Source organism: Megascapheus bottae, chromosome 15 (assembly GCF_031878675.1).
Source record: "Megascapheus bottae isolate mThoBot1 chromosome 15, mThoBot2.hap1, whole genome shotgun sequence".
In the NCBI taxonomy this organism is placed as follows: Eukaryota; Metazoa; Chordata; class Mammalia; order Rodentia; family Geomyidae; genus Megascapheus; species Megascapheus bottae.
In genome coordinates, this window is record NC_143523.1 from 4,750,217 (window position 1) to 4,773,293 (window position 23,077).

Here is a 23,077-nt window from a genome sequence, read left to right on the forward strand (position 1 = left end):
AGCTGGGAGACCTCTCAGGATCATAGAAGCAAGTATTTGAAGACTCAGCTTTGCAGTGTTTATGGAAGAGGTTCCTGAATGAGTCTGCTGCTTCCCATCCCCTGTTTCTGTGCCTAACCTCACTGCCATCATTCTGAGACCCTCCAGAGTGACTTAGAGGGGATTGTTCCTCCCTTTGCTTTACTTTTCCACTGATGGAGATCTCTTCTTTGTTAACGCAGGCATTGTCCTATCAGCAAGGTCAGCTCCCAGCTTGCAGATATTCTATAGCGGTGAGCAGTGGTGAGATAGATACCTGCTGAAATGTGTGCTCACTCCCCACCAGTCACCTGTGTAGGGCTTGCCCGTGGCCACGCCCAGAACAGAGCTGGACACATCTGGAAAACGTGGGGGGGGAAAAGTCTGTAGATAGAGAGGCCACACCTTTGTCGTGACGTCCATATTTTCCTGGAGTGCCTTCAGCTGATCTGAAGAAGTGGTGGCAGGTGGGCTTAGCTGCTGCGGAGCAATATAGCATTGGGTAAGAGCGGGCTGCTGCTTGCCTGAGCAGATGTGCTGGCTGGCGGGGGCGGGGGCCACCTGCTTCATCCGGGCTGCTCCTCAGAGGGCTCTCAGCAGCTCGTGCTGTCCCCCCTTAGCCCCACATAGCAGAGGTGGAGGCAGCACCACAGCTCTCAGACGCTGTACCCCAGGTGTCCTTTGCCTGGGTGCTGTTATCGATCATACCAGCCTTGGTCCGGCTGATTATCTTTATTACCTTGTCTTCAGATTGTTACCTGGTTGTCTTGGAGACAGTGTCATGGAGCTGGGTGCTTAGTTGGAGATTCAGAGAAAAAGAAAACAGAGCCTCTGGTACTGAGGGGTCTTCCATGAGGGAGAGGAAGTCATGGTTTGCCATTTATGAATACAAAGTCAAGGTGCATATTTCGCCTTCTGTCATGCTGAGATTCGGGAATAAGTCTTCCTGGAAGCCTTTGCTGATAGTTTTTGTTAAATTCTGTGAGCAGGCTGCCTCATCAACATTGGAAAGGGGCCTCCCTCCATGGAGTCCGGAAGGGAGCTAGGACCAGCAGCCACTGTGACCCAGATTTAGGACATACTCTGAGGTTCATGTCATCCTTTGGTTATTGCTTGAGATAAAAAGGATCAATTCAGCTGGGCCCTGGGGACCTAGGACTATAATCCTAGCTAAGCAGTCGACTAAGATCTTAGGATCATGGTTCAAAGCGAGCCTGGGCAGGAAAGTGTATGAAACTCTGACCTCTAATAAAAACTACTCCGAAAAGGCCAAAAGTGGCACTGTAACTCAAGTGGTAGAGTGCTAGCCTTGAGCAAAGAGAAGCTCAGGGACAGTGCCCAGATTCTGGGTTCAAGCCCCAGGACCAGCACGCACAGGGGCAGGGGGGGGGAGAGAGAGAGAGAGAGAGAGAGACAATTAATGACATAGTCAATTCAGGTTCAGCTTCCGTTCACTAGCTTTCATGAGGAGCAGCAAAGGCAAGACCTGAGAAAGCACAGGTCCCTGCACTGATGGTACCCAAGTGTCACCACATGGCAAGGCAGTGTGATCCACGTCCTGATTTGGCTCCCAGGCAGGAAAAGTTAGCACAGGAGCTCAGGAAGAGAATGCGCACGGCTGGCCGGTGGACTGTCACTTCCAGTTACGAAGAGTGGTTCTCGGAGGATGATGGCTTCCTCTCCAGATGTCACCAGGAGCTGGTGACCATGGAGCTTGCGACCAGAACAGCTGGTGCCGGAAAGCATGCCTCCCCGCCTGCAGGGGGCAATAGTGTCAGGCCACAGAGAGTGTCTCATTCTGGTTTTTACCCTTTCTGGTTTAGAAGGTTGAAATGGTGTCTGAACATGTGGAGAAGTCTCTATGAAAAGGGTGGGTAGATATGACAGCTGTCAAGAAGAATGACTGCAGAGCATCTGGCTACCTTCATCCCCAGGAGGACAGCAGCTCTTGTGGGCATGTTATTAAAATCCCAAGGGAGGATGGACTTTGGGCCTGGAAGAAAGGGAGAGGAGCTTCCTGTGGAAGCAGAGCTGAGACAGATGTCAGGTAGCAAACCTGTACAGGAAGGATTCGCATGAGCAGGGTGAGAAGAGAGAGCAGGAGGCAGCCTGTGGGGACAGGACAGACTGCCCATCGGAAGGACACTGTGTTGGCTGGTCAGTAGCTACGTGGACAGCAGTTTAGCTCTGGAGTCAGTGCTCATGGAGATGCTACCATGGATGGAGTGCATGCTGGTGCTTAATTTTTACCCTGCGAGGTCCCCGCTACTGCTGACCTTGCTTTACAAACAAGGAAACTGAGGTGATGAGCGATCAAATGATTCACACCAGCAAGCTCTGCTGCTAGGTTACACCGCTGGGCACAGACCCCCACAGGCTGCCTGCAGAGACCAGGCTGCAGGCCTGTCCTCATGGCTGACTCCTCTGACAGGAAGGCACAGGCTGGGAGCTGAGCAGTGCTGTTCAGGAGCCTGGAGAGGGACTGTGGACAAGTCAGAGAGCCTGGGAGAACAACAGAATGGCTTTACAGGAACACAGCCTGAGGCAGGTGGGAAGAACTGTGACTCCACCTCCCTGGTACTCAGCCCTCCTGCCTCCTGCTGGACCCTGTCATTGCTCATGCCCAGCAGGGAGAGAAGATAAATGGGGGAAACTCAGGACATACCCCAGTTGTACATGAGCTTCTCTCATTGTTTATTCCAGCCCTCCCTTCCTTTCCCAGTGCCCTCAATCTGAGGCCCCCATCGCAAGCGTGGGATGGCCTGTGAGAAGATTCCTCACCCCCATCCCTAAGGATGCTCTCATGCCAAGTAAGTCCAAGAGCTCGCAGAGGACCTGGAGCTTTCTCTTGGGGTAGGCGTTCCCCCATAGCACCCCCACTCTGAGCCATACAAGAAGCAGATGTCTGACTCTCACGTTCCTGAGGGCTCACTCTGGGACAGGGCCATTAGCTGGTTTTCTTGACACGAAGGGATGGCTGGTGCGTGGTTATCCCTGGCTGGCTGAGCTCACTGAGCAAAGCAGCTTCCCCCAGAGAACAAGAAAACGATAAGCTGGTATAAATCATGCTGTAAGGAACGCGTCCCCTTCGTGAGTCATGAGGACAAATGACACATTGGCGAGCAGATGAAAACCCTTTGATGAAGACCAGTTGTAAAAGCACAGGCTGATGCTGGAGGAATGCCGAGTGATGACTCAAGGCAGAGTCTATGCATCTCCTCCTCCTCCTCCTCCTCCTCCTCTTCCTCCTCCTCCTCCTCCTCCTCCTCCTCCTCCTCCTCCTCCTTCTCTCTTTCTCTCTCATTGTCTTTTTTTTTTTTAAATGGTTTCTTTGTAGGAAATGTCAGGAGTTGGGAAACACTTCTGTGCTGGGCCTGGGGAAATGGTTTGGGGAAGGGTAAGTTTGAAAGGGTTTCTTTCTATCAGATAATACCAAAGGTAGTTCTGCAGAGTAATTTAGGAATGACACAGAAAGTATGAACCAGAGTCCTTAACAGGGCCATCTGGCCACATGGAGATGGAGAGGGCGCTTGAGTCTGGTGAGGGGAAGAGGGCATACAAGTCTGCAGAAGCATTTTAGATAATACCAGCATAGATGGAGATTAAACTGCAGGAACTCTAAATATGTTAGAATTCATGGCTTGACTTTTCTTTTGAGCCCATCTGCCTCTGTCCTAATGCACAGAACACATCCATGCACTATCTGGACCAGAGCTTCATTACCTACAAGTGTCCCAAAGATGAGCCATGCCTCTGTGACAACCACCTCCACTCACTGTTCCCCCAGCAGCAGGCCTCGGGAACCAGGTCACGCAGAAGTGACACACACTGGACAGTCCGCTCTGTTCTGATAAGGACCACCCTCGTATCTTGTCCAGATCATAGCACAAAAAATGCAGCTGATAAAGTCACTGGGTTGTATCTTCATCTCAGACCAAAGCGCCAGAGAACAAGCCACTTTGAGTCTGAGCAGAGGGAGAGCAGAGCAACCTGAGGCATGAACATTGTGGGTTAGGCACGAACGTTACAAGTGCGAGGTTAGGGCCAGGAGTTTGGCCTAGTGGTTAAAGTGCTCGCCTAGCATGCACGAAGACCCGGGTTCGATTCCTCGGTACCACATATATAGAAAAAGCCGGAAGTGGTGGTGAGGCTCAAGTGGTAGAGCTCTAGCCTTGAGAAAGTCCAAGGACAGTGCTCAGGCCCTGAGCTCAAGCCCAGGACTGGCAAAAAAAAAAAGTGTGAGGTTATAGCTGAGCATCAGTGCTTACTGAGCACTGTGGGGGGCTCACTGTAAGAGCTGGAAAGTCAGCAGCCGTGCATTAGCAACTGTACCTTAGAATGTTTGGGAGCAGACTGATAATAAAAAATGTTCATGAAACGCAAATGATGCGTGCATACAAATCATTGTAATCAAATGGGAAACTTGAATGGGATGATGGGATTGGATCTGGGTCAATATTCTTGTTGTGCCATGTTAGTAGAAGTTTAGAAAATCTTTGCACTTGGGGGGCAGCTGGACAAAGGATACAGATATCCTCTGACTTATTTGGTTGTCACACAATAATTCCTGCATAGGAAACTACAATCCAAATCCAAATTTGATTCCAAAAGGCAATGTTGACTTCTGAACCCTGCAAGGTTTCTGCCCCATTGGGCATCAACATTTTATTGCCCAAGCCACAAAAAAGACACTTAATAGTAAGAGTCTTAATGGATGAGAAACTCTTTTTTTTTTGCCAGTCCTGCCTGGGCCTTGAACTCAGGGCCTGGGCACTGTTCTTGGGCTTTCTCAAGGCTAGAGCTCTACCACTTGAGCCACAGCACCATTTCTGGCTTTTTACTATGTATGTGGTACCAAGGAATCGAACCTGGGTCTTTTCATGCATGCTAGGCAAGCACTCTACCAGTAGACCAAACTGTGGCCTAAAAATCTTTTTAAATACTTAAGGAAAGACATAAGTGAAACAAGGCCAGATCAGAATATTGCCTTAATAAAAATGTTGATTATTGGATATTTGATTAACTTGACCTCCCCCACTCAACACACACACACACACACACACACACACACACACACACACACACACACACACACACACTTGCCCTCCCGAGTGCACATGTGAAGAAAATGTCAGCCAGTTTCCTCCCTGGTGGTTTATTTTATGGAGCGCTGTTTGTTCTCACTCTTATCTCTGCAGTGTTAGTTTACTTGAGGGGAGGTGGCCTCAGTGAGCCTCAGCTCCCAGGGGATGCTGGCGAGGCATCTTCGTTCTTGTCCTTGCATCTGTGTTTATGCATTTGGGGATTACACGAAGGAAAAGCAGGATCTAGAGGTCTTGAGGAGCCCTCTGATCGGCGTGCCAGAACCCTGCCCTGGTGGAAGGCTGGCTCCGCACACCCCAGGTTTTCACCCACTCGTTCTACTTCAGTGTTGGCTGCCGAGCACTGTGAATCTCGAGATCTACTTTTGTGCTATACAAGGAATCCAGTGATGATCCAGTCCAGGGCAGCAGTCTGTGTGATTTGTGTGCTAGCAAAGTGGTTGGTGGATTCAGAAGAAAAAAGAAAAATCAATCATGAATTTTAAATTGTATTTAGCATTCCCACAGTTAAAATCACATTGGAGTTAAGGGTTCCAGGCTGGCTTTCAAAGGCCCTCCTACAAACTTGTCCCTCTAGACTCAAAAGCCCTCTACTGTCTCCACCACCAAGACTCCCACTCAGACAATCCTCTTCAAGGCCCAATGTCATAAAGAGTGGACTGCTGGCATTTGACTCTGCTGTGAATGTGGCTACATTTAGGACCAATGACTTAAATCGTAGCAAAGATCTTCTAGTGCTAATTGGTAGAAGAGGCTGGGAACATTTTAGCCCAGGGAAGGCAAGAGTTGAACGAAACCCATGCTGCGTGGCCTCAAACAGTCTGCTGGATTTCTTTGTGACTCAGTTGCAACTTAGGAATAGTGTTATACTCCACAGATAGTTCTAGAAATGAAATAGACAACCATTTTGAGTCTCCTCCAGCTGCAACTTAGGAAAAGCATTATACTTCACAGGTAGTTTTAAAAATGAAATAGACAACCATTTTGGGTCCTAATTTCTAAATGGTTTACACGTTGTTGGCGAGCCAGCCAGATAGCAGAGATGTCTTCTGATGGGCTGCTGGAGATAGAAAGGGGCCAGTGGATAGGAGGCAAGGGGGGCAGCAAGGGAAGGGTGGGGGTCACAGTACTGTGCACATGGTTGAGCTGCTTCGGGAAGGGTAAGGCCTCCATCAGGGCGGGAAAGCCCATGACTCAGTGGCACACACATGCCCTGGTGAAGAGTCAGAGCATGGAGAGAGAACAGACTTGATCATGATAGTGTGGAGAAGGGGCTGCTATTCCAGTCTCGTTCATTTCCAAGTTCGTTTGTTCAGGCCCACTTTCTAGTCAAGCATCTGCCACAGAAGTTGGCACTGTCGTGGAGAGACTATGAGAATGATGGCCTTCACAGGTCCCCTCAACCCACGTACCAGGTCGGCGATACAGGTGCCTCGAGGGATCAACTTTGTGTGGACATCAGCCAGGTATCTTGTTGCTGCTAGCAACAAGAGGCTCTGCCTGCCAGACCTTCACCAGAGCCCCAGCCTTCCCAGCCCAGAGACAGCACTCTTACGGTCCAGCCTTGGAGTCAAAGACTGGAAGTTCCAAAGCATGCTGCTGAGTCACTGGCTCATTGTACCACTGGACTGCAGGCAGTACGCTCTGGACTTGTGGTGGTTAGAGAATGGCTAGACAGTGAGAGAGACTTAAGGTAGGGCCACAAGGTGCTGAGCCTGTTATCTGCTTCTGGCCCCCAGTTGTGTGGAGAGGTATGTTAGAAGTACATGTTCATTACTCAGGGTTGACATTTTTACTAGTCCTGAAACCTAGATAACAAAAAGGAATTCCTGGTGGGTGACTTATTGTCAGGGTTGGCGCCGGGCCCTGTCTTAAGTGATTCACTTTCTTCTTTTGGCTGTGCAACGCCACAAGTTTTTCATGACATGAGGCCAGAAAGCACACGAGCTTCTCAGAACTGAGAGGAAATAGGCAAGACCCATATGTCACAGATGGAAGGCTCCTTCCTAAATAATCCAACAAGACTTGTCTAGTGAATGAGGCATCCCAAGTTCTTGCAAAAACTGAGATGAATGGGTGCATTTGGTCAGCATTTCAGTTGCTCCAAAACTTTTCTTATTATTTGGTTTGTTGACATTGCACTTGCCTGGAATTAAAGCTGTTTTGTCTAAGAAAAGGGATGTGAAGAGTTAATGTTATACACTGGCCGTTTATACAGTAATATTTTTCAAACTCTTCAGAAGCAATGATGGATGCTTAAATAAAACACACGCTGGGTTCTCTGTCAACTTTCTAAAGGCTGACTTAATATATTAGCAAAGTTGACTTGAGTTTGACGAGTTGAAGTTAACAGAGAAAAGGTTTTCTCACAAATCACTTTCAGATCCTTTAAAGAATGAATGGAGTTATTCTCCAACAAGAACTGATTTCATGCAATTTCAAAACCATTTTCATTTAAATACCAAGTGCCATATCTTCTTTACTGGAAAAATAAAAATGTAAATATGTACCTGTGTGGATGGCTAGATATTGAAAGTTTACCTTAGGTTCTCTATGATCATTTTTGTTTCTTCTGAGAATTAAATTCGGAGGCACTTTACAAGAGGTTCAAAACAGACATGCGAGTGACTGATTTCCTGTAACTTTACATCTGCAACTCACCATGCATATGCATATCTCCAATGCTACACCCAGGTTCTGAGAAAGGAGTCCATCTTCCTGCCCAAGAGTCATGCTTCCCTCCCTGTCTTGGGGCCTCCAGTCCTCTTACGCTTCTCCTCTCCAGCTGTCTCTGTCTTGACTAGATTTCCTCAGCCTTTATCATCTACTGTGACACTGATAACATCTCTGACATTTCCCTTGTTGAAGAGCTGGTCTTTATCTGCCTACTTCATTCTTTTTCCTTCCCACCCTGGGTTACACACATGCATCCATCCATCCATCCATCCCATCACTACCAAGCCAAACCATACTCATCTATGGCTGTGTTTCCTTTGTTCCCTATCCATCTTCTCATGCTGCCCATCCTTCCCCCTCCTCTCTTTCAGAGATCCCAAAGAAAGGTACTTTTCTTGAGATAGCCAATGCTGTCTTCTCAGTCTCCTTCCTTCTTTGGCAGAGCCCACGCTCTGTCTTCCATGGTATCTCCTATGTAACGTCCCTAACCTGACTAGCTACTCATTCCCTTTACAGGTTTCTCTTCCGCTTTCTTGTGTATGTGGATGGCTGCAAGCCATCCTAAGTCTTTTTCAAAGATTTGTCTCCCACTGCCTTAGGATCCAAAACCACCTGATACTCACTGTCCAGTCTTGTAAATCCCATTGTCTTCCCAAACCAGTCTCCCAGCATGAACTCCTAGCCTCCCAATCTCTCAGTAGGTAGCGGTAATTCCCCAAATCTTATGTTCCCTTTCTGGGCCCCATAAGAACTTCTTTCACTGTCATTCAGTCCAAGTCACCCTATTTTTCTCCTTGAGAGCCTCTCAGCTGTGTCCCTCTTGCTCCCAGCCTTCTCCAGGTTCACGTCGGTACAGCTGGGTTCTTTATGCAGTTACCTCAATATTCTCACAATCTCCTGCTCCCACTTTAGCTCCTGAAGATGCCAGGCTGGACTTCCAAATACCACATTCTCCTGCTTTCCTTCCCAGTGCCATTGGGTGTTCTCTCTAAAGTCCAGATGAGAACATGCCCCAGGGTGGTCACTCACCCTTGATGGCTCCCTGGTGCTGGAGAAGGGACGCCCTGTGCCTCAGAGTGACTCCTCACATGTCAGCACCCATCTTCCTGTCAGTTCTCAATCCATGCTGACCATCTTTCCTTCCCCATCTGAACCCTAGGCTTTACCTATATGTGATTCCTTGCCTTTAGACCTCCATGTTTACAATCAATGTGGCCAAAATGCCTATAAGAAGCAGTTTAAAGAAAGGAGATTTATGGGGGTTCATGCTGTAAGAGGAGTCGGACCTTAGCCAGCTGACTTTGTGCTTAGGCCCATTGTGAGGCAGAATATCACAGAGGAAGGGCAAGGAAGGATAATTGAGCACCTCATGGTGGCCAGGAAACAGAAAAAAAATAGGAGGGGTAGGGGATACCCCCTTCTACAATTCTGTCACCTCCCAACAGTCTCTTCAGAGTTCAAATCCACTAATAGATTAAACCATTGATTAGATCAGAGCCATCACAGACAACCAAGAGGAATGTTAACTAATCTCTTAGATGTCTCTCAATTCAAGTTCACAGTTAATGTTAAGCTCCGTACTTGGTGAGTTGGTATTTCTTCTTTTCCTGTGTACACTTCAGTATTATCCCTCATTAGAGCTTTTCCTGTTCAATTCAAATTCCTACTCTGTCCTTTCTTCTAGTGGAGTTTCCCCCTCCTTTCAGCCCACACCTCTCTTTATCCCAGCACGTGTATTTTTTGAATCTAATACTTGGTCTGCATATACTAATGGAATATGAGCTACTTAGGATCCACAAACCTCAAACATATATATTCACAAATGTCAGTGAAGTCTGATTAAATTAAATTTTAAATGACACTTCCTACTCAAGGCTGGAGTTCTCTACTAATTAGTTTGTATGGTACAAACTTGACACCATCTTTACTATGGTTCCCCTGCATACAATCAAAGATTTCCAGAAAATGTACAGGCCCATTCCTTTATCCTGATTCCTCTCTCCTCTCCAGGGTCTGTGTGCCCCCCCCTTCCCATTATTTGTACCTCCTTCTCTTCCCTCTTCAGACAGCACACTGCACGGTCAAGGCCTATGTATGCTGTCCAGCTGTCTTTGGCTATTAGTCTTGCCTCTGAGAATTTCATGTGAGCTAGATAGAGGCAGAGGCTGCACTTTGCACTTCCCTTGACTACCACAAGTGTGGGACTCACGGCATGCAGAAAGCTGTGCATCAAAGACTTGATGAGTTGTTTAGATATCTTATACTTTATTTTCAAGTGTTCAAGACAATCAAACCCACAGTTTTATGGCTGAACCCTTGTGTTCTAATCACAGAGCTGCCAAAACATGAGTAGGCAGTCTGGAAATGACTAGAATTTGAGCAGCAGAAGCCTTCTGCCCCCAGCCTCATGCAGTTGGTACTGTTCCCTCCACCAGATTTTAACAGCACTGCAAATCTTTTTTAAACCAGTCACAGTTGACTTTGGGAAAGCTTCTTGAGGTCAGTCACTGAGGTTGAACTCAATTTCCCTGAACTGGTGTCTACCCTATCCCAGAGGAAGAAGAAGGTCCTGAATCTCTAAAATGTAGGCCAGCACAAAAGATACAAGAGAAGCCTGATATTTGTGTGGAAGTGTCTAAAAAGCAGAGTATATGCTCATTTTTGTACTCAGAAATCCTACTATAAGATTATCTCTTTTATTATCCTCCCCCCAAAACATAGGTTAAAAATATAGTCACCTTGAAAGAAAAATGAACCATGAATGCTTTTTAGTCTAGATGACACACACACATGTGCAGACACACACACACACACACACACACACACACACACACACACACACACACACACACACACACACACATAGAGGGAGCTGTTCCTTGCTTGTCTAACTGAGGATACCACATAGCTTTCTATGATTATGATCATTTTACTTGTATGCTTCTGAAGCATTCAAGAGGTAGGCCCAAGACGAACAAGGGTTTGATGGTGGGTCCATCAGCAGTTCAAGACAGAGACCTCATGACAAAATCCCTGCCATTGGGGAAGCCTCATGGCAGCTGCTGGCAGCTGCATTCCGGGGACAGAGCCCGGAGGCCACCTCTCTGCAGGCTCACAAGACACCCACAGCCACTGTGCATGTACAGATGAGAAGCATGTGTCTAGAAGGCAGAAAGGAAAAGGATAAAGTCCAGGACCAATGCCCCTGCAGGGCTTGCCAGTGCATTTCTGTACTACAGCTTCCACTGGGTCTCACCCTTTCCAGGGACAGTTTGCCATGGAGAACAGAACAGTCTTGTTTGCATGAGATCATGAAAATCCACTATACTTCGTGATGTCAAAACAAAATTTTGAAAGAAGCCAACAGAGGGTATTTTGCACTTCGCCCCAAGCTGGAGAAGACCTGTGTCCACCTCTTTCTTGACGTCCTGAGGAGCCCGGGCCCCCAGCCACAGCTTTGTTTGTTATTTGTGTAGCAAACTCAGCGTGCTCCCCCATGCCTATTCCAACTAAAATAAAGCAAAATCAGCCTTCACGAAACAGGTTTGCACAGCCTGTGTCAGAGCTCTGCTGATCATCCAGCGTGGACAGATGAGGAGCTGCACCTCAGCTGTGTTCGCAGGATCTCAGTGGAGGGGAGAGGCCTCGCCCCACCTCACCCCACTCCACGCCATGCAGAGCTGCTTATATTGTGCTCCATTCTGCATCGCTTTGCCTTGATTTTGAAAGTCCTCGGGGAATTTCAATGGAAAAATGAGCAAGATCACTTAGTGTTTACTGCTGACCCAGAAATGCAACTCCATCCCCTACTTTGTAGGAAAGCCTGGGAATCAACGGCTGATTTTACAGAGTAGGTAAGTGGGGGTTCCTGCAAATGTCAAGAGTATTTAAAAGTATGTTTTTACAAGTTGACAAAGTCCGAGGAGAAAAAAAACCCTGAAACTAAAGCATTAGGAGCTACTGCCAATTGAAAATGAATCACAAATGAAGAGAAATCACCCCTGAGCATATAATGTGGAACAATGGGAAAATAGTATCAGAATTGTAAAAATTTGATTTGCATGCAACTTTTCAGACACAGCGTTTTGCAAGCGTAAATTGAAACAAGCAGACCAACTCATGTAATGGAGGAAAAAACAGTCTAAGATTCCAAACATGTATGTCAGGAGATGGTTATTCGATTTGAGAAACAAAACAAAACTGTAATTTACAACACAAAGTCTCTCTCACTGCCAGGGAGAATCCAGAGGCCGCCTCAAGAATGCTCTCTACACCAAGAACAAATGAATAAGGTGATTCCTAACAGCGCTAAAATCACTTGTGGATATGCATTCCTTCTATTATTTCTGATATTACAGCCATGCTGTTGTGTCACATTCCTGTGTCTGTATCATAGAAGAGATCAACTGTGTAGAACGTCCAGGAAACTTCCACCATTTCTTGACTTACAGTCACGGCTCTAGCTCAGTTCACACAGCTGTCTTTCCATGACTTCCTAGGCAGCCTGGAACAGGGAGGAGCAACTTCTGGTCCTAGCTTCAGCATGTCTTTGCAACAGTAGACCGAATATTGGCCTGATATGTCCGTCCTGTTGGTGGAAGATAAGAAAGACTTAGCCTAAGGTAGCAGCTCTTTCCAATTTGAGTACGTCATGGTTTCTCAGAGAATGGAGAATTTCACAACATTTTGAGCAATCCCAAAAGAAACCTTGTATTTATTAAAGTCCCTTTCTATTCCCTGCTTTCTATCTCCAAGCTTCTGGCAAGCTCCCATTGTTTTGTGTCTTTCAGTTTGCCTCTTTTAGACATTTCATATAAACAGAACCACACAGTATGTGTCCTTTGCAATCTGCTTTATTTCACTTAACATAATGTTTTCAAGGTCATCCATCTTCTCTAACGCATTAGAATTTTATTCTTTTTAATAGTTTAATAATATTCTAGTGTAGGGAACTTATTTTGTTCATCCATTTATCAGTTACTAAATAACAGTCTGAGGCCACTCTAATTTCATTTCAAGGAAATCTCCAGCATATGAGAAACGGAAGGCCTGGCACTTCAAAGTGGATCCCAAATGGTCTTCTATTAGCAATAGCAGCAGGCAAAGCTGGCCATGGCTTCCTGCTGCCCCCAGAGTACCATGGCAATTCCTGGTTGTGGCCTTGAGAGGCCGTGTGTCTTACTGTAGCTCGTTTTTTTCCACCTCTGCAGGTTCCTCAGTCACAGGTCCAGCAACAAGTCCACTTTAAGATGTATCATCTTTTCCATTTAGTCTCACGTGTTCTACTCTCTGCCTAGAAAATTCGGCCACCACTGGCTGTTTCATCTCAGCTTTTAGGTCTCAGTCTGTCTGATGGTGCTCAAGTGACCACCTATATGAAATAGGTTCATCAATCCCTTACATTCCTCTCCCTCTGTCTTCCCCCCCCCCTCTCCTCTCTCTCTCTCTCCACTGCTGTCTCTCCCACCTGTGCTAATTTCTTATCATGGCTGTGTACTTAACCTGCGCTTACTCACTTTCTGTTGGTCTGCTCCACTACTCAATTGCCGTTGACAGGACTTCCGGTTTTGCTCTTGTGTCCTTAAGACCCTGCTAAGTCAACATATGTAAGATGAGTCCTCATCTGTATGGTTTCCTTGAGACTCCTGGCCAGGCTGTGCTTTCTTTCCATATCAGTAGCATCCACAGCCCCTGGGAACTTCCCAGGTGAGCCAGTGCTCGGACCTCACACAAGAACTCAGAGGTCATAGGTCAGCACTAGTTTTTACAAACTCTCCAAGGGATTCTGTTACCTGCTAAAATTTAAAAGGCATTAATGTTAGGGTATAACCCCCAGTCCACACTGGTTCTTACTCGTGCTGGTAGAACCTCCTTCATCAGGTTGAATCTTCAAACTCCAAAAGGGATCCAGAGAATTCAAAAGAAGTTCAGAAGTCACATGGTGATGATGTAAATAAAAATGGTGACACTCTCTTCAGAATGAGAAACTCAAAGTTATTATAGGATCCAGAATCCCACTTGGGTAGAAGCTTGAGATGTACCTGCATACCCACACTCTGGCAGCATCCCTCACGAGAATAAGGCATGGAAACCACAAGAGTGTCCATGTGCTGATGAACTGATTTGAAAATATATAGGTACAGTATTATTTAGCCACCAAAAAGAAGAAAAGCCTGCCGTATTCAACTGCATGGACCAACTTGGCGCATATTGTGCTAAGTGAAACAAGGTAGACAGGTACAGACAAGTGAGGGTTTTGCCTAGAATTCACAGAAGCAGAGAGAAATCATGGTTTTCAAGTGTGGGTGTGGGGTGGTGGGAAGAGAAGAAGGAGTGGCTGCTCAGAGAGTATAAAGTATCAATAAGGAGTTCATCCAGAGATCAGTTGTGTAGCATGACAAGCATGCAACCAGTGGCTGTTTATTTTAGAAAAGTAGTCTGTTCCTCATGAGGAAGAGCTTTGAGCTGTCTATTGATGTCGATGGTCCAAAGTATCCCAGAAAACAGAGAGAAATCCAAGAAGAGGTTTCACACCGTGAGATTGTTGGCTCTGGCCAAATAACATTTTCAGCAGAAATCCAGTATTCATTTGTTAGATGATGGTTATTTGTCATCACTTCATGGGAACAATGAGATGTTTTTCCCTATATAACTTTATTTGTGTAGTTTCTGTGTCTTACCTGCCAAAAATACTGTTAAACTGTACATAAACCTAATGGTTCTTCATCATTGAAAATTACTCTTCATTGCTAATGTTACTGCTAGAAATGGTTCTTGCCTACTCTCTGCTTAACAAGTTCTGTTGACAGTTTCTACATCTTCAACTCTCAGGGTGCCTACCTGGTCAGTGTGATCAAACCTACAGAATCTGAGGCTTTATTACTCTCATTCCCATATCTGTAAAAAGCCATTTTGCTGCACAGGAGAAATGTATGCAGAAATGTAGGCTCAGAGATAACTATTCTTATTTAAAAAATGGAGGTGATAAAATTGCGGAATAAATCCAGTAACCACTCAAATCTGGTATCAGGCTCAAGCTGAGAGATGTTAAGGTAGCAGAATGGTCTGTTTTTTATATTAAACAAACAGGTAACTATCCATTAATCTAAGACGCTATTGCTGGAAGAAGTAGTAACATGGATATTTAAGTATAAGAACATGCAATTTCCTGTCCTGAGCATTATCTTTCATCACTATACATCTAGGGGGAGGTGGTTACGTTCTAGCTCTTCTGAATGGCATAAGATATAATGTATGCAGAGGGATTATTATCATTATATCATTAGGAATATCTTGGCACATATTTGTTTCTATTGAGATTCTACTTATAGCCAACATTATCTAAGGTCGTACAGCCAAAACAATAATGATAATGCCCAGTATAAAGGTGTGAAGCAAGTATGGAGGAAAGAGGGCAAAAAAATACAGTAAGGAATTATAGAGAAAGCTGAGTGCGGTGGCTCAAGCTACAATCATAGCTCCTTTGGAAGCCATGTCTGGTTCAAGACTAGAGGAGGGAGGAGGGCATTGCGAGAGTCCATCTTACCCAATGACTGGCCTACTGGCGGCCCCATTATTCGCCATGGGGCAGGCACCATGGCTGCCTCAGTGGCAAATGCCTGTTAACCCAATGACAACAGGAAGCCCAACTAGAAGGTTCACAGCCCAGGCTGCTCGAAGCATAGAACTGAGAAAATAAGCAAAAAGGCTGGGGCATGACTCGAGTGGTAGAGTGTGCACCTCGTACGCGTGAGGGCCCCATGCCCAGGAAAAAGGAATATTTCGAAAGCAGAACTTGGCTGAAGTGGTTCTAGTGGAGGCATGCGGGATCTACTTCAGCACAATCTATCAGGGGGGAGGGGGGAGCTGGGAGAGATGGAACGAGGTCAGCGGAGGGGTAGTTGGGAGTGAGTCTCTGAGGACTAACCATGGTTGACGAAGGGGGCTTCTCTTGTCCTCATGTGTATTGGGACTTTTCCTAAAAATTTAGAAATTTTAAACTGTTGTTCTGGCAAGCAAGCAAATATTTCCTCAGAGGTCTACTGGCAAAAGCAAAGAATGACTAAAATAGTGGGTATGCTTTTCTTCTAAGAAGGAAGTATATCCATGTTAAAGAACGTCTTCATATTAAATACGCTGTCATGTGTAGAGAGCTGGAGAATGTGTTTGTAAGCACAGAGGGTGAGGGGTGCTGGAGGCGTTGGCCCAGCAGATCAGAATGCTATTGCTGATGGGGTCTCAGACGAATGGCCAGGGTGGGTGAGCACAGCACATGCCCGCTGCCAGGGTTATGTTGTTTCCATTTCTCCATCCTGTGCTAGGACAGCAGAGCTGTTCTCACTGCCCTGGGAGGGACTCACCGTTCACCCAGGTTCCCTCCCCTCCCAAACCTCTTCCCTTAGAGCTCCTCTGGCCACTTCTGCTAACCTTCCTTCTCTCCTTGTCCTGTCCTTGTCCTGTCCTTCTCCTCTCCTTCTCTTGTCCTTCTCTCCTTGTTCTGTCCTTCTCCTGTCCTTCTCCTCTCCTCTCCTTCTCCTGTCCTTCTCTCCTTGTCCTTTCCTTCTCCTGTCCTTCTCCTGTCCTCCTCTCCTCCTCCTCTCTGCACCTCATACAGCCTAGTGATTTGTGCGCCCAGCTCTGAGGTCTCACAGGGCTGCTATCACCAGCCTGCAGTCCCCTTCACAGACCCTGGCATCTCCATGGCTGGCCCTGAGCTGGATGTTGGAGCCTGGCATGTGTGCTCCATGGCCGATCTCCAGGTGTCAGGCCTGTGGATAGCCCTCTGCACATCTCTCGATTGTTTTTATCCTTTTCTGGACTCATTGCTAACCCCAGGCCCTGTGGCCATCTCTCCAGGAGCACAGCATGAAATGAACAGGGACATCACTTAGATCTCAGCCCCGGGGCAGGGAATCCCTTTTCAGCCACAAGTGTGCTCTCCTAGAGGCAGAGTCTCCATCAGCTTGAAACCCGAACACTGTGCCGGGCGCAGAGCGTGCCCGGGACCCTTGCTAGTACTTAGTTTGCTCCAACCTTCCAAGCCCTGGGTGGAGGCTTGGGTGGGGGACAGTCACCCACTCCCATCCTTCCTAGGCACCATCACATCTCAGTGGGGGATCAAAACACGGACTCCTCCCATCTGCCTGTGGTTGGATGTCCTGTCCTGACAGGCGCTTCTTCCTGCCACACCAAGCCCCACGCATCAGCCATACAGTGACACAGGAGGGGCGAGGGTGTGCAGGACTCTTTCCAGAGCTGGCACCATGCAGGCTGGACCGTCAGCTCCTAGACTGTGACCTAAATTAGCCTCGTTTCTTATAACCTACATGGCCATACATGTTTCGTGATTGAAATAGATGAAGACTAGTCAGTATATTTTTCTCATATGGGTAGATAAAGCTGTTTTTTTATGAGAGCCCCACATTTTGGAGTTAATCCTGGCTGTAAATTTTCAGAACAGCCATCTTCATGCCAAAGAAATGTGTTTTGGTGTCTCGAAAGCTCAAGTCCACTTCTCCATCCTCACATGGCGCCATGGATGCCATGTGCAGGCATGGGGGGTGCTGGGAATGTCCCGAGGTGTGGATGATTGCTAAGGGGCTCCATCTGGATGTGTGGATGCAGGGTCGGGGTCTCTGTCAGGCTGTGTGGATGCAGGGTCGGGGTCTCTGTCTGGCTGTGTGGATGCAGGGTCGGGGTCTCTGTCTGGATGTGTGGATGCAGGGTCGGGTCTCTGTCTGGATGTGTGGAGGCAGGGTCGGGGTCTCTGTCGGGCTGTGTGGAGGCAGGGTCGGGGTCTCTGTCTGGATGTGTGGAGGCAGGGTCGGGGTCTCTGTCTGGATGTGTGGAGGCAGGGTCGGGGTCTCTGTCTGGATGTGTGGATGCAGGGTCGGGGTCTCTGTCTGGATGTGTGGAGGCAGGGTCGGGGTCTCTGTCTGGATGTGTGGATGCAGGGTCGGGGTCTCTGTCTGGCTGTGTGGATGCAGGGTCGGGGTCTCTGTCTGGCTGTGTGGATGCAGGGTCGGGTCTCTGTCTGGCTGTGTGGATGCAGGGTCGGGGTCTCTGTCTGGATGTGTGGATGCAGGGTCGGGTCTCTGTCTGGATGTGTGGAGGCAGGGTCGGGGTCTCTGTCGGGCTGTGTGGAGGCAGGGTCGGGTCTCTGTCTGGATGTGTGGAGGCAGGGTCGGGGTTTCTGTCTGGATTTGTGGAGGCAGGGTCGGGGTCTCTGTCTGGATGTGTGGATACAGGGTCGGGGTCTCTGTCTGGATGTGTGGATGAGGTGCTGTGGGGTGTCTGTCAGTCTGTGTGGATGCAGTGGTGGTTCTGTATTGTGGATGCAGGGTCAGAGGTATCCACAGCACTTCCCATACAATGGAACATTTTGTATCCCCTAGTTTCTCAACCTCTTCCTCAGATTCTACCCTGCCACCACTCACAGGCTGACTCTTCCTTGTGTCACCCTGTGGATTTTACATCCAGTGTGTGTGTGTGTGTGTGTGTGTGTGTGTGTGTGTGTGTGTGTGTGGGCGCGCGCGCGCGTGCTCACATGCACATGCATGTGCATGTGTATGCCAGTCTTGAGGTTTGAACTTAGGACCTGGGTTTTGCCCCTTCGCTTTTTTGCTTTAGGCTAGTGATTAAGTGAAGGTAAGAGTTTCACAGACTTTCCCTTCTAAGTAGACTTCAAACCCTGTCCGCAAACCCTAAGTAGCTAGGACTACAGGCATGAGGGATGGGCACCCACCGACAAAACTCCTTAATGTTTTCTTCCTCCTAGGGCTCATCATTGTTTCCTAGTTCCAACGATGGTGTTGGTAACCTGGCCATGATGGTAGGGCCCTCACATCAGTACAGGCACTCTTCCTCCTGCTTTGCTCATGTTCTTCGAGGATCCAGGCCAGTGACTTAGGAGATTTCCAGTCTAAGAGAAGAAGAGGGTGGAAGGGACACCAGCTGTGAACCTAAGGGTTGTGTGCAGGTGCCAGATAAAGAGGAGAATGAAGGGAGAGCTAGCATATGTTGCCTTGTCTGAAGATTTTGAGTGGGGCTGGTACACGTGACTTTCCAGGTGGCCACAGACTGTTCTGCACACAGGGCAGATGAATTATCTCACCACTCTGGAGGTCACCAGTCCATCTCACTGGGACGAGGTCAAGGTGTCAGCAGGGGCTTGGCTCCCTGGAGGACTCTTTGCTATGTCCAGTGTCTGCAGCCTGAGACAGACATTCTTTATCCTTGACCTCAGCCTTGCTTGCAGTGCCAGCGCTGGAGCAAGGTCTCATTTCTCTCTCTGATTCTGCCCCTCCCCCACTGTGCATCATGAGGTCCAGGACCAGGGTTCCCGCGGGGTCCTCTGAGTCCACCCGGGGCACCGAGGAAAATCTTTCTCATCTCAAGACTCTTTCTTTGCCAGAAATATGATGTATGCTCAGCTTCTGGGCGTTAGGATAAGGTGTCTTTGGGAGACCCTGATTTAGCCTGCTACAGTGGAGCACACAGTGGAGGGATACCAATATCCAGAGTTCTTTGCATCAAAGGAAGCTGGCAGTGTCTGCTGACATTTAAATGTGAAGAAAGGGGCTACTGATAAGTCTGGAGTCCAGAACTGAAAAAAAAATGGGTGAGAGCTATGAATGGCAGCTAGATGGAATCCCCTAAAGAGAGAGAACAAAGGAGTGGTCAAAGACCAATCCATTTTCATCCTTTGTGTCCCAGCATGATGAGAAGGTGGGAGGAGACTCAGACCAAAGGCTGTGCTGGGAGGAGGGGGTCCTGAAGGGAGTACTGGACAGGGAGTCTTGAAGGGAGGAAACTTGCTGCTGCTTCTGATTGCCTGGAGGGGTAAGGTGACCTTGATAAGAGCGGACAGTGGAGACAGGAGGCTGGCTGCAGGCTGAGGGGAGTAAAGAGCGGATGTGGTGATAACAGACTAGCAGCCAGTGGCAGAATCTGAAACAGGATGTTACATCCCGATAAACCCATTACAAGGATAAAAATACCCTTGGTCAAAAATGGATTGGATACTCCCAGCTCCTGAGCACTGGGGTACCGGCCCAGCCAGGGAGGAGGGCAGGCGTCCTTCCCATGTTCTCAGGATGATATGGAGCTTCCACTGCCTCCTAGCAGTATGGGGGGCACTAAGATTCAGATAATGTACCTCAGTTTTATACCACTGGTGGTCTGGTGTTGGGAGGTTATACAGAGAAGACACTTGCGCGGTCAAGGAGTGAGATGGGTCTAAAGAAGGCTTCCAGGATAGATCTCAGCCAAAATGAAAGGGTAGTTTCATAAGAAAACCTCTAGGATCCTTGGGAAAGTGTTTGAATTCGTGTGCTCCACCAGAACTTTGTCCTAGGCAAAGAGCGGAATCACAAACGGTACCTCCTTCTGTCTACATTGGCTTTTATCACCTGCAAATCCTGTTTATGCATTTCCAGGGAGACCTTCGATCTGAAAATAGTGTAGGAAATCCCCTTCCACATGATCTCTGGATTTGCATTTGGCTGATAAAGTATTTATAAAGAAAACAAGGAAAAGGAGGGCCTGACATGTAAGAACTGGGCTGTACAGGTGGGAGGCCTGGCTGTGTTTACTGGAGCTCATGATTTATAGATAGACGGATGCAAAATCCACCCCTTCCTCTGGAGAATCAGAACTTGATGTGAGGAAGGGTGGTTCATCTGTTTCATTTAGTAGGGAAGTGGGTATTACATTTGTTAAATATAAAAATACGCCACTAGAAACATGATTTCTAATTGTCTGGTTTCACTCTAGTACGAAATAGTCTTATGAGTAGGATGTTTTCCATTTAAATATTTCAAAAACATATGTTTAAAAATATGACTAAACCTTCTTAAGGTTTTATTAAAACTTAAATCCTATCTGAGGGCTATTCGGAGTTTCTTCTTGAAAATCTGTTTTGCTTCTGTTTCTTTAGTTGCCAATTCTTCGTGTTGTATGGAATGATCCCTTGGAATCATGGATTTAGTAGAAATTGAATGGAAAATATAAAGCCTTAGGAAGTGTTTTAATCCCTCACACTGCAAGCTATGTTCCTGTTGTTTCCTGGCACTCTCGGGACCTTGTAAACTTTCAGAGAATACCTTTGGTTTGACAGGATTTGGTTTCCACTAGAGAACCAGGCAGTGCTGGAGGTTAGAGGTTCCTGAGCAGGGATGTGCTGTGCGTCCTCCCCCTGCATCTCAAGTCAGGACCTGGATTGCCTGGGATGTTCCTTGGCCTGTCACCAGGTCACAGGCTCTTGCCATCCCAGTACACCTCACCCACTCCTCCCCCCGGGACTCCATGGTGGTGATGATGACAGGGATGGTGTAAGAAGGCAGTGATAATGGTTGTGCTGTGTTCATGACGATGATAATGGTGGTGATGACGATAGGGGTGGTAATAACGGTGATGATATTGACGGTCAAGGCGGCGGTGTTGTGTTGATGGTGGTGATGTGAAGGCTATAATAGGAGAAGAGATCGTGGTGATGATGGTGTCGACGATGAAGGTGGTGGGAATGGTGGTTGATGGTGTTGTGCTGAGGGTGATGGTGATGTGGATGATGCTGATGGTACTGGATGAAGATGGTGATGGTAGTGGTAATGTGGTGATTATGATGGTGACGGTGACAGTAGTGATGGTTTGAAGATGATGGTGGTGGGGAAATGGTAATAGTGGTGATAACAAAAAAACATCCTAAACCGACTATAAGCTATATTGGCCCAGCATGTGGCCTAGTGGTGGAGTGCATGCATGAAGCCCTGGGTTCGATTCCTTAGTACCATATACACACAAAAAGCCAGAAGTGGTGCTGTGGTTCAAGTGGTAGAGTTCTAGCTTTGAGAAATCCCAAGGACAGTACCAGGGCGCTGAGTTCAAGCCTCAGGACTGGAAAAAAAATAAAGGAATGATTTTCAGGGGTCAAGCATCCAAGAGCACACAGTAAAACAGGACCCAGGACACTGAACCATTAGAAGCTGTGGGCAGCCACTAGACAGAAGAATGTGGTCAGTTTGCAAACTACTCTCTGCTCTTTTGGCCATGGGCTCTAGAAGGCAGCATAAGAATCGGTCCTCATTATCTCTCTGTCTTGGTACCTAGCAAAGTACCTTAACATAATAACCCGTCCACGAGTACTGGCCACCATGTTTGTTTTCTGAGCGTGTACTAAATGCCAAGCACAGTAATTTTGACCACATTCTCTGGCAGAGATGGAACTACTTATCTCAACTTCAAGATGCAGAAACTGTCCTGCCATTTAGGAAGTTGACGCAAGCCTAAAAATTCAGACCCACCATATTCAAGTTCTACAACGTGAACTCTTAGGCTCATCGTCCTCTTTGCCCTGCCATCATGACCTGGGGTCCAGCACGGTGCTGGCCACCTTGAGAGTATATGGCTTTCACTCTTGACCAATGACTATGAGCAAGAGAACCCAGGCCATGGTTCCCTCTCCTCACCAGGGAGCCATGTGTACTCCAGCCACTTGTCCTCTTGACTGTCCTCTTGCTCCTACGTGTTCCCTACATTGTTCTGACTCCATCCTGGACCGATGGACCCAGGCAAATATCTAGTGCCTGAGAGACCAGCACTGGGCCTGGGAAGGACTCAGGCGGGCTCTTTGCCTTGTCACCTCTGTGCTCAGACCACCACCCCAGCATGGCCAGCTGTTAGTGTCACATGTCCTGGCTCTAAACTTGAACCCCAGTGTGTGTGGGCCTCATCCCATCCCCACGGTCCATGACGATGACCAGGCTGAACCCTACACTCCCATTTCATCCCAGACCAACTTTGCTCCACCTTGGTGTTTCTGGTAAGGCTTTGGGAAGCTTCCACCATGTTCCCTTTGGGAGGCAGAGGAGGATTCCCACATGGGGGACTCCCATATCCTGCAGTACTGCACTGTGATCACAGGTTGCTTCGCAGTCCTGTGAAATCCCATGATGTGACTCAAAGGAGGTCAGAGAGGGGCAGGTTTCCCAGGCACACGTCTGTGGACTGTGGTTCACACTGAAATCTCCTGTGCATGTTGTTGATCCAGGCTACAATCCTAGATAGTTATCATCAGACTGGCAGACATGACCAGCCAGCTCTGTGAGGGGGGGGCCTGCCTCCACCCCTATACTCCTCGTGCAATTGCATGAGTGCTTGCCTTGAAATTCTGTGCATGAAACACACATGGGGCCTGCAATTTGTGCAGGGTGCTCTGGCTTCCAGCTGAAAAGTCAGAGCAGACAGATTTTTCCAATGACTACAGAAGATAATATACAGATCAT

The 23,077-nt window shown here is 47.6% G+C and overlaps 1 protein-coding gene across 1 annotated transcript in view; it reads left to right on the forward strand.

Moving 5' to 3' along the window:
* Adam12 (ADAM metallopeptidase domain 12) overlaps window positions 1–23,077 on the forward strand; it is a 252,762-nt gene that overhangs the window by 90,974 nt on the left and 138,711 nt on the right. The gene's annotated exons all lie outside the window — the stretch shown is intronic.